The following is a 13,155-nucleotide window of genomic DNA, read 5'->3' as shown; positions in this document are numbered from 1 at the left end:
GGAGTGTAGGACTGAATGCAGAAGCAGATGAGGAGGCAGGAAGAGAAACGGCAGCTGATGGCACGCCCCCCCCCCCCCCCCCCCCCCAATCTGCACTCCCGTATCTACCCTGCGGGCAACTAGTAACACCAGTGGAAAACCAGTCACGAGGTGTACATCCACATACAAGGACACAAACGCTGTGATCAGCTGAATGGGAAGAGGATTTTCTGAAGTAGCTTGATGACCTTCTGGGGGCGGCTTGTCCGTGCACATTGGTCGAGGCAGTGACCGAGTGATGTCAGTGGTGATGGCGGCAACAACTGCTTCGGGCTGTCCATCTCCACAGGCACCAAAGTGGAAGGTCTGGCTGCGATTGGTGGAGATAGTTTCATATTCAGGTAAGGACCCCAGTGAATGTTGGGTCTGCGACCAAGCATTCTGCGGCAGAATCACTGGAATACTCGTACACATAGCACAGCTGGATTTGGTGTCACTGCAGTAGACCAGCAGAACCATGGACGACATAAGATGAGCGGCCAGTTGCTTTGGTAATGGCTCCACGGCCTCTAATGGCTCCACGGCCTCAATGCTGTTTCTTTCCAAAGACTTTGTAAAAGACTTCATTCTGAGAGTGAACTTCGTCCGAGCTTATGGAATGAATTGGTTCCACAACAGCCATAGAATATGCAACAGGGTACAATATCTTTGACTGAGTAAAAATTGTGCCGGCAGCTTCCTGTCATGTGTCAAGGAGTCGTAGGGAGGACAGAAAAATTTTAAATTCTTGCTCCCATGTGTGGGAGGAATGGAGTTTCTCCATGTGACCTGTGAACGTTTGAATTAACTGTACAGCAGCACCCTTTGACTGTGGATGAAAAGACAAAGTGGTCACATGCCATTGGCGGCACAAAGCTGTTGGAAACTGGCTGACGTGAATTGTGGTTCATTGTCACAGACAAATTACCCCAGGAAAATCTTCAAGACAAAAAAAAATAGAAGACAAGCCAATGCTATACTTGCAGTAGTGGTGGATGTCATGGGGTCAAAAAAGGAAACTTACTTTAACCATCTACTACTCACAACTTTCGTGTGTTCCAGAATGGACCTGCAAAATCAATACAAATGCATTGCCATGGTCTGGACAGATGTGGCCACTCAAAATCTCATTGAGTCATAGCTGACTAATTTTCTTCACAAGCTATGCAAAGATCGGTCATGTGTTCGCAATGGGAGTCCGTTCTCTGCCTAGAACAATGATAGTGGGCGAGTTACTTTCTGCAGACTATGCCCCAATGAACTTGGTGGAATAAAGACCACACTTCCCAAACTAGGGATTGAGGAATCACAACGCGTGCTTCATCGTTTTCTGTGTGCAACAGCAGAATACCTGATCGCGTGAAAACTACAAAACAATGCTAAAAGTAGCAACGCTCTATTGGGTGAGGAATTTCTTTCAAATTGCGTGGCCGCCCATGGTGCAAATATTGCAAAACAACCTGCAAAGCTGCGTCGGAAGCAATGACAGTGGCTACATATCGAAAATGGAGAGGAACTTTTTGAAGACTTTCAAAATCCTAAAAATCGATTTGAAAACATGATACTTCAGAAGAATTAAACACTCAGTCGATACCGATTGGCAACTGTGATAACATGTCAGAGTTCGAATGTTGGGCAGTGGGCCTGTTTAACAACTCATAATTAGACCATATCAGAGTCCAATGTTGCAACTTTTGCACTGTCCGAGGTGGGACAGGCTTGGCACAATTGAACAAGGCTATCAAAGGCCAATTATCTATCAGCAAATAGAACTTCCGACTGTACAGATACTGTTGGAATTTCGTAACGCCATCAATAATGCCGAGCGCCTCTTTTTCAAGCTCCCTTGTTGTACGTTAATCCAGCAGCAGAGAGAACTTGAAACAACCAGTCTAAAATTGCTAAACGTTCAGCAGACGTACGACCTGCGATGACAATATCGTCTAAATAGCTAGTACAAGACGGAACTTTTGCTGTTGACTGTTTCCAGGAACCGTTGAAAAACTGGAGGAGCCGGAGCACTTACAAACGGTAGTCTTTGAAACTGGAACAAACATAAGTGAGTGGTAACTAAGCATATACCTCTCACAAATCTATTTTCGAAATTATTTGCCTTGTGTCAGTCTGTCAGCAATTCCGCAGGACGTTGAAGAGGATAAGAATCCACAACAGTTTGCGCGTTTATAGTTGCCTGTAAGTTAAAAAATGGTTCAAATGGCCCTGAGCACTATCGGACGTAACATCTGAGGTCATCAGTCCCCTAGAACTTAGAACTACTTAAACCTAACTAACCTACGGACATCACACACATCCATGCCCGAGGCAGGATTCGAACCTGCGACCGTAGCAGTCGCGCGGTTCCGGACTGAAGCGCCTAGAACCGCTCGGCCGGCACCTGTAAGTTGGCACACACACATAAGCGACATGAAGACTTCTTCAAAATGATCCTGGGTGATGCCCATTGGTTTGCAGGAAGAGGTTGGTTAATACCATTGTCTTGTGATCTTTGCAATTCGTGAGCATAATGCATGGGGGCAAGTCATGTGCGAAAAAATCTCGGTCGTGTATTTCCCTCCACAGTTGTGTGTGCTTCAAAATCTTTAGCCCTTCCTATACCTGGTTCGAATAGTTCCTTGTACTTACTGTACCAGTTAGAAATTTTAGTGTGAGGCCCAGAAAGTCTGATTTGTAACACACTGTTTTGAATGCACAGACTGAACAAATGAAATAAATCTAACCCAAAAATATTTACAATGTTTTTGGAACTAAATATATGAAACGATGTACACTTTCTCACACCCTGAAAGATTTCTGGCAAACTGTATATGCCAAGGACTTCACTCTCGTGTCCATTGTAGGCAGACAAAATAGACGTAGTACAGGTAGACTTCTGTAGCGATGGGTTGCCGATTCTGTCATAAGAATCTTTATTTAGCAGGAAACCAGAAACACCACTGTCCAGCTGTAAGTTAACTGTATCTTGTTCCACTTTTAAATGAACAAAACGATAAATGAAAGTTTGTTCTCCTGCCTGCATCTTGCAGCCGAAGATCTCAACAGAATGGGGCAAATACAAGTCGCCCAGGGAACAGAGTTCCAGAGTACAAAGAAACACAGCAGAGGGAAGGAAGTACAGTACTAACCTGACAATAGCAGATGTTGAAAGTTTGCTGCAGTCTCATCCGAAGTGTTCTATTGCAGCTCTCGAAGACTATGAGAGTTGTCGCGATATATTTTAGACCTGAGGGCTCACAACATAAAGTTATCGCACACTGATAGATCAGGCCTGGGTGGCCAGCTGGGGCTGCGACCAGACTGACTTTTGCCAACAGTTCTGTCAAGGCATGAAGATTGCGTAAATGTGTTCCAAGTTTCGGCCGCCTGTATGAGTACTTGTTCCATCCTGTTAGAAGTAAGTGTAGGTTTTTTCCTCCTCCGTTAACACAAATTAATGTCCAATCGTATCTACTCGTCCGAGCCACTTTTATTTGCCCCACCCAGTGTAATTTGGAAGGACACAGCTCAGCTCGCGCCTGAGTGAATGGCGTGTCCCATACTATACGCACCTGTTAACGGTGTAGCTGCGGCCGCATGACTGCGGCTATTGCCCCGGTCTTGCTTGCCGCGTAACACACATTGAATGTGAGCTTCACGTACACACTGAAAGCAGTTTGTGTTACGACAAGGACAGCGCGAAAAGCACTGATGATATGATTTCTCCCTGAGTGTGGAAACACACGCCGTGTGCCACGAGAATGGAAGTTTTTATTTATACTGTTTGTTCGGGCTCTACTCTTAATGACTTGAACGCTATTCCTTCCACGACACTGACGAGGAGAACACGGCAAGTGCCATAATCCGATTTCTCAGAATCTTCACCCAGTGGAAGAAGAGTCAAAATGAGAGAATACGGGTCTCAACTTCTCCGTAGATACTCGACCATTTCTGAAATAACGACTGCCAAAGTTTTCGACGTACCTTAGATTTTAGCGTGCAATAAACTCACCCTCAAGGATCGCACAGTGGCTAGCATCCCAACTATTAATTTCATTTATTTATTTATCTATATGTTCATTTATCTACCCATGTCCTTAGAAGGTTACTGCACGAAATTTACTTATGAGGTTAGGGTATATGATTGCATTACATACCACTGGCCATTAAAATTGCTACACGAAGAAGAAATGCAGATGATAAACCGGTATTCATTGGACAAATATATTATACCAGAACTGACAAGTGAATACATTTTCACACAACTTGGGTGCATAGATCCTGAGAAATCAGTACCCAGAACAACCACCTCTGGCCGTAATAACGGCCTTGATATGCCTGGGCACTGAGTCAAACAGAGCTTGGATAGTGTGTACAGGTACAGCTGCCTATGCAGCTTCAACACGATACCACAGTTCATCAAGAGTAGTGACTGGCGTATTGTACGAGCCAGTTGCTCAGCCACCACTGACCAGACGTTTTTAGTTGCTGAGAGATCTGGAGAATGTGATGGCCAGGGCAGCAGTCGAGCATTTTCTGTATCCAGAAAGGCCCGTACAGGACCTGCAACATGCAGTCGTACATTATCCTGCTGAAATGTAGGGTTTCGCAGGGATCGAATGAATGATATAGCCATGGGTCGTAACGTCCACTGTTCAAAGTGCCGTCATTGCGAACAAGAGGTGACTGAGACGTGTAAACAATGGCACCCCATACCATCACACCGGATGATACGCCAGTATGGCGATGACGAATACGGGTTTTGCCATTCGTGCACCCAGGTTCGTCACTGAATACACCATCGCAGGCGATCCTGTTTGTGAAGCTTCGTCAAGGTTAACTGCTGCCATGGTCTCCGAGCTGATAGTCCATGCTGCTGCAAACGTCGACGAAATGTTCGTGCAGATGGTTGTTGTCTTGCAAATGTTCCTATCTGTTGACTCAGCGATCGAGACGTGGCTGCACGATCCGTTACAGCCATGCGGATAAGATGCCTGTCATTTCGACTGCTAGTGATACGAGGCCATTGGGATCCAGCACGGCGTTCCGTATTACCCTCCTGAACCCACCAATTCCGTATTCTGCTAACAGTCGCTGGATCTCGACCAACGCGAGCAGCAATGTCGCGATACGATGAAACGCAATCGCGATAGGCTACAATCCGACCTTTATCAAAGTTGGAAACGTGACGGTACGCATTTCTCCTCCTTACACGAGGCATCACAACAACGTTTCACCAGGCAATGCCGGTCAACTGCTGTTTGTGTATGAGAAATCGGTTGGAAACTTTCCTCATGTCAGCACGTTGTAGGTGTCGCCACCGGCGCCAACCTTGTGTGAATACTCTGAAAAGCAAATCATTTGCATATCGCAGCATCTTCTTCCTGTCGGCTAAATTTCGTGTCTTTAGCACGTCATCTTCGTGGTGCAGCAATTTTAAAGGCCAGTAGTGTATTAATTGTAAAATTACAACTCGATCTATTAAGTGCCATATATTTATTATGTAATAATTACATTACTATAGTTTCAAGGTTTTTAAATTCCGATATTCTTATACTTCATACTTACTTCAGTTCTTAATTCTTATAAATTCTTATGTTATTTCTTCAAAGAGATTTGGTGCATTGCCTTGGATGATACCAATTGTAGAGAGATTCGGACCAGACAAATTCCAAACAAGACAACCACCGTAAGAAGGCTGGCTTGTCACAGCAACATTTCTTCACATGAATCTCACTCAGCAAAGAAACATAGTCACAATTGCTGAATATTTCATTGCAATTGATTATGATATTCCACAGGAACTTCAACGAGAACACTTTGAAATAATTTTTCCATTCATCTGTTGTCTTTTTTTTCTTAATTATTTTCTAAACAATTAATAAATGAATAAAGTCAGCACTATTTAAATATATACTGGAAAACATTCGTGTGGTAAGGGTAGACACATTTAAAATTAAGATAAAAAAATAATAACTGGGTTTCGAACACGGGACGCATAAGTATAGAAGCGCGCCACTAGCCACTGTGCCACCACTTCAGTGTAGCTGCATACTCGCTAAATGGTACATGAAATACCGTGAATACTTTTGAGGTCTTATCAGATACGGCCGAGTATCTACAGATAAGCCAAGACACGTGTTCCTTTATTTTGTTGAGCCCTCTTGCACTAAGTATATGTCAAATCGGGTTATGGAAATTGCCTTGATCTCCTCGTGTGTGTGTGGTGCACAACAAACAAAAGAAACATATGGAGTTTCAAAACTGGCTCTACTGAGTCCAGAAGTATCTGAGATTCCACTATAGATACAACTGTTTTTATATCATTGTCTGGCAGTTTAAGACCGCAGCACGAATGAGTGTGTCTGATATATTCTGAATGATAGCATCACACAACGTTGCTTCACTATAGTTGATTCCACACAAACACTTAAATTAGCCATGCCTGGTGAGACCTCAGAGTTCTGCTGTCAATTGTGTGACTGACTGAGCAGGCTGCTGCTTCAGACGAAAAACTGAAGACATGCAGCGGCTGCGTGGATTTGACTATCAAACATCCAGCAATTTCACAAGACTATCGTATGTTACACTTCAGGACCAGTGGTGGACAAAAAGTAAGTTTTACGTTCCATTCCTGCTGTTTTGTAGGCTGCGAAGTGTGCCTCCTACTGGGCCCTACAGTCCGACCATCCTCCGTCTTGGCTCTAGTATGGGCGCAGTTTTGGAGCAGCTACTTTCTTGTTCAGTACAGACATTAGTTGGCTGACAGTGGGGCAGCAGACGTTCAAACTACTGTGCCTGAAACTGTGCACGCTCGGTTAGAGACATTTCCTGCGGCGGATCAGACATTGTGAAGTACAGCAGGACACACACTAATACGAGAACAAAAGCAAGGCAACAACCAGAAAAAAGTGTGCATTCCACACACAGGGTAGGCAGCTTGTATGAACGACGAGCTCGTCGGCATTTGTTATGGCCAGACTAAACCACAGTAGTGTGACCGTAGCTGTAGATTCTTTGATTGTTCTGGAAGATGTCTTACAAAAACTGGAACATGTCAAATATTAGTTCACTTTACTACATGAACGATAAAAAGATTTACTTACCTTGATACAATGCTTTGCCACAAAAGTGCTTGATAATTTACATCTTTCACTGACTATTAAAGCATCGCTTGATACACGGATTAAGAAACTGTTCTCTTAAAGTACAACGTTTAAACATTTACAGAAGTACATTTCCGTCTGAGACTTGAATAACTCTTTAGCCCAACTCGATGATGTTGAATGCTTCAGCTGCGGTCACTAACTAGAACTGAGTGCGTCCCTGCTCTGTACTGACTCCCATGCGAGGGCGCCGCTGTGCTCAGAGTGTGGCATGTTTTCTTCAGCCTTGCAGCAAGACATCGCTGATATATGTGGTATCGATGAGCGCAGCCGACTTTTTTGTAGTGCTGAGGAAAGATACCACACTATTCACTATGCTTTTACTCCTTACAATGCGCAAAATTGTAAGAAAAGTTCGTTCCTGCACCACTGCTCACTTACAACTCATTATTGACAATGGAAAAATTGAGAGACAAAAGTCATTTATTGCCGACAACACTCTCACTCCCGATCGATCAGCTGAGTTCACCAAATGAAAAGGAAAATAACACAATATGCTGTTGCAAATTAGCGCATGATAGTTGTCAACCAGTATTCGAATTTTGACGGATTAATTGGTCGATGATGTTTTGTTGTGCAATTATTTTGTTATACTAATAACCATTTTCGGTTTGGTGAAGACCTGACGCGAGAACTCGGAGGGTGACTTTTTCGTTCTCAAGGAAGCTAACATTTCCGACACAGAACTCTCAACATGAATATATTTCTTCATGAGACCACATAACGGCACCGGGCCTACTCGTTATCACGGAATTCATCCAAACACAGAGCTTATCTGGAAATGAAAGTCTTAGAAGTGGGAGCTCCAGATGGCTTAACGTTTAGGAAGAATAGCAATATGGGCGATGACTGAGTGAGACATGTAATCCAATGGGCGTGGGGTCATGTCCCTATGAGGAAATTTTTCTTTCTTTTTTAGTTTCAATTTTTGCGTTATTTACACGGCAAAGAACCCGAAATAATGCTCAATATATTGCCATTACTAATATTTTCATTGTTATTATCTTCAGTCCGAAGACTACTTTGATGCAGCTCTCTGCAAGCCTTTCCATCTCCAAATAACTTCTGCAGCCTACATCCCTCTGAATCTGCTAACTGTATTCATCTCTTGATCTGCCTCTAGGATTTTTACACCCCACACATTCGGTGACACTAAATCGGTGATCCTTTGATGTCTCAGAATGTGTCCTATCAAACAATCCCTTCTTTTAGTCAAGTTGTGCCAAAAATTTCTTGTCCCCCCCCCCCCCCCTTCTCTTCTCCCCAATCCTATTCAATACTTCATCATTAGTTATGTGAGCTACCCATCTAATCTTCAGCATTCTTCTGTAGCACCACATTTCAAAAGCTTCTATACTCTTCTTATCTAAACTGTTTATCGTCCATATTTCACTTCCAGACATGGCTACACTCCATACAAATACTTTCAGAAACGACCTCCTGACTTTTAAATGTATACTCGACGTTAACAAATTTCTCTTTTTCAGAAACTCTTTCCTTGCCATTGCCAGTGTACATTTTATATCCTTTCTACTTCGACCATCATCAGTTATTTTGCTCCCCAAATAGCAAAACTCATTCACTACTTTAAGCTTCTCATTTCCTAATCTAATTCCCTCAGCATCACCTGATTTAATTCGACTACATTCAATTATCCTCGTTTAGCTTTTGTTTATGTTCGTCTTATATCCTTCTCAAATACCTTCAGAAAATACTTGTTAACACTTAAATCTATATTCTCTTCCTCAGAAACGCTTTTGTTGCTCTTGCCAGTCTACATTTTACATTCTCTCTGCTTTGCCCATCATGAATTATTTTACTGTCCAAACGATACAACTCATCTACTACTTTAAATGTCTCTTTTCCTGAAGTAACGTTCTCAGCATCACCTGATTCAATTCGACTACATTCCGTCATCCTTATTCTGCTTTTGTTGATGTCCATCTTTCATCCTCCTTTCAAGACACTGTCCATTCCGTTCAACTGCTCTTCCAAGACCTTTGCTGTCTCTAGCAGAATTATAATACCATAGGCAAACCTCAAATTTTGAATGTCTTCTCCTTGAGCTTTAACTCCTACTTCAAATTTTTCTTTGGTCTCCTTTAATGCTTGCTCTATTTACAGAGTGAATAGCTCTGGGGATAGGTGACTCCTTTAGAGATATGAGAGTGCCAGAAATATGATTCACTAGTGGAAATAATCATTAAAGGACTTCTCCATAGGATCCAACGCAAATATGTGGGCGAATGGAAAGACTTGATTCCAAATCGCAGACAGCATTTCTACTGGAGAGCGTAACACGAGAGATCTGAAAAGCCTGTGTACATTTCTTATGACCTCAATCAGCACACCATATACTGTTTGTGATCCTTCTCAATCAACCATCGGCTATAACCCAGTGGATACATTGCAGAATCTCTGACATGTTATTGAGACAGGATGCGTAACAAACACTGGAAAAATATCAAGTGGCGGCATGAGAGAGTTGCAAATACTGTCTTCATACTGCATTCCTTTGCCAAATCACTTTCTAAATTCTGTGATTTTATTACGAGCTTAAACCCGTCGGCGACGTGTAAACACACTGTTGGTCTGGTAATATTCACTTCTGCGATCACTGTCTATATTCACTGTCGTAGTGTTTGTCTGGAAAAACCACTTCATTCGGAGATAACGCAATACCACGACTTATAAGGCTTGTATAGTTTTTAACACGGACATGATTAGCGATACTTGTGAGCACTTGTAAAAAACAAGACCGTTTGAGACAATAACACAGCCGCTCCAATCGTTTATTGTAACATCTGGCGGTTTGTAAGACGACTATGTTTTTCTTTCTAAGACACAGTGGTATATCACTCGCAAGAAAAACTTATGAGACATGTGTACCCATTGCTGATTTTCGGTCAGTGTTGTTTCGTATCGCCAGGAATCAGTTATTGGCGAAGTATTTTGCTTAGTAGTAGGGAATGCATGATAGATTCACCTTGAGCATCAGGCTTATAAAGAATGTGTGAGTGTTCCAACATGTGGTAAGGAAATGACTACGTCCAGTCCTAAGGAAGGTATGGATTTTATGTGGAATACTGAGATAGCAAAGGGAAAAGTATGTCAAGTCATAAGAATGGTACAGATATTTCTATTTCCAGAGCCACAGCCGTCAGCAGGGTGCATTAAGGATACTGTCTGGGAGTGCTTGGCGTTAGGGGGTGGTGCCTTGGGGCAGAAATGATTCACGTTTCCCGCTAACGGCAGGAGCTGTTCGAATGGAAAGGCCTGTTGGGATGCAGGAATGTACCTGACCTAACCGTGTCATCCTCTTAGACGGCTGAATAACGAACTAATATTCAGTATGTGTTGGGCAGCCTTCATGATTGCGAGTGTTCTCGGTGAAAATTTGAGATTCAATATCGACTTGTGTTTGCGGTGGACCATTATTCTCTCCCAAGTAAATTGTCCGGTTGACTGCTCCTGCACATATGGTTGAGAGAACACCGATTGTGGTGTGTGTTGTCAGTATCTATTAGGTGAAGGATGGGTGGAATACACGTTTGCTGATTCTCTAGACATGAGAAACACCTTGGTTGACTTTGTAAATTATAAGGATGATTTGGAATCTGTTACATCACTGACATCAGTATTCGTGAGTGGAAATATCAGTTTCCTCTATTTTTTTCGAGGTTTCACGTAAAGGTCTTCACAGACGAGATAAGTTTATGGTTACTCGGTGGTTTACGCTCCACTTCGCTAAAGTTTCGAGTTTGTTGAGAAATAATTTCCGGTCTATATCTTCGGAATTATACTGCGCAAGCAATACTGCTATGAAAGCGATATTGCCATGTGCTTGCTATCGAGAAGTATCGCGAAAATGGTATGATATTCTGGCAAACCACATGAAATTACATGTGTTCTTGTAATCCCAGACTCTGGAGGTGTGTGTAGAAAGCAAGCAAACAAGCATGTTGGGGCCAGAAACAATAACACCTTTGTGCCGAGGGGAACCGACCCACACAGTTCGGAGAGTGTCTTTGGCCCACTGAGGCGCTCTGGTCACACAACATTTACTACATTGACATGGTACACCGTGATATATTGTCAGGTTGGAGATCGGTTTCAACTTGTAATATTCAAGCTTTTGTCCTCAGTGGCAGAGCAGTGCAACTGAGCAAGTGTCTTTCTGTATTTGACGATCGGTAGACCACTTTTTGCAGTGTTTAACTGTTAGTGAAATATGGCGATCTGTACAAAATAGTTTTGCTGCTGAAAGTCTCATCTGCAGAAAAAAAGGGTGGGCAGTGCTTCCACACTCGCAGCAGCAGCAAATTGCCAGGTAAATTCAGTAAGAGCCAATCAGAATGCTCCATTCATTCACAAGACATCCTCTGTGCTGTAACATAGGAGCCTCTACGTAGCAGTGAGAATGTTTACCGTTTCTCGGACCTATGTTGAAAGCGGGACATTACGATTTCAAGGAAGGGCAACATGGGAGGTCTCATTAGCACCATCAGGAAGAATGCATTCAGTGTTATTCTGAGCTACTCTCGTAAACAGCTTCTGTTAGGGCAAGAATTTCCATGCAGAGAAGCCGAGACATCACGAAGGCTCCTACAGCAACAACAAAAGCGACCGTTAACTATTTCTGCGACACTTTACGATTTCTGTGAGAGGCTCATGTGTGATGGACAGGCTCAGCCGTTACGAGCATCAGGAAGAATGCATTTGGTGTTATTCTGGACTATTTTTGTTAACAGTTTCTGAAAGCATTGCAGAAGTTTTCTATAGCAAATCCAGAGGGAGACTTGGCTGTTATTCACATATACATGAGACATCAGTATAATTAGGCCTGTGCTGGACTGGCGGGTACTCTTGGTGGCTGGATAAACACCTACGTGTCCGGAGGCGTCTCACATTTCGTATCAGGATCACTATGGAGAATGCACCCTCTGCTATTCTGGGAAGCATTGCAATAGATTTCTGTAGCGCATTCAGAGGGCGACTTGGCTGTTATTTACGTAGACATGTGATATCAGAACAAATTGAGCACCTTTTATCTGTCTTCAGTGAACCGTAGGTAGAAAAGCATCGTGCCAGTAATGGTAAACACGTGCTCGTGGCCCCGAGGCGTCTCACATAGGGGACCAGCGTGAGCGCACCCATCTGTCGTGGGTGCCTTGGGATCTCTGGTGGTGGTGGTGGTTAGTGTTTAACGTCCCGTCGACAACGAGGTCATTAGAGACGGAGCGCAAGCTCGGGTTAGGGAAGGATTGGGAAGGAAATCGGCCGCGCCCTTTCAAAGGAACCATCCCGGCATTTGCCTGAAACGATTTAGGGAAATCACGGAAAACCAAAATCAGGATGGCCGGAGACGGGATTGAACCGTCGTCCTCCCGAATGCGAGTCCAGTGTGCTAACCACTGCGCCACCTCGCTCGGTTTGGGATCTCTGTAGGGGACAGTTCGCTGATATGTTACGCTAGGAGATAATTTGAAAGCTTTTTTACATGCAACGAGTGTTTGTACACTACATTATTTTCGGCTGTTTAAGTGTTGTGAGCGTGTTTCCACGGTGTTGTATATGTATAATTTTTTGACAATTTACGAGTTAGTTGTTAATCTGTACATCAGTGTATTGCATTATTTCGGTGATTTACGAGTAGTTTGCAGCTCTGTAGGCTGTGCAGTGCATTATTTCGACAGTTTATAAATGTCCAGCTTGTTTACAGAGCATATTACATGCGTTATTTTGACAATTTACGAATTGTTTTCATTTTTGCATTAAAGTGCACAGAATTATTTCATCGATTTGCGAGTAGTTATAGGTCTCTATGCTATTTACTGTGACCCCATGCACTTCAGGTCAGATGTAATAAATAAAATATGCCAAATCCATCACTAAAAAAATTATTCCAAAACAAATAAAGTACACTCCTTCATGTCCCAAGCAGCTGGACACAGACGGAGTTCTTTTGCCGCCATTT

This window comes from Schistocerca gregaria, chromosome 3 (assembly GCF_023897955.1).
Source record: "Schistocerca gregaria isolate iqSchGreg1 chromosome 3, iqSchGreg1.2, whole genome shotgun sequence".
NCBI lineage: Eukaryota > Metazoa > Arthropoda > Insecta > Orthoptera > Acrididae > Schistocerca > Schistocerca gregaria.
Note: the sequence above shows the minus strand (reverse complement) of the source record.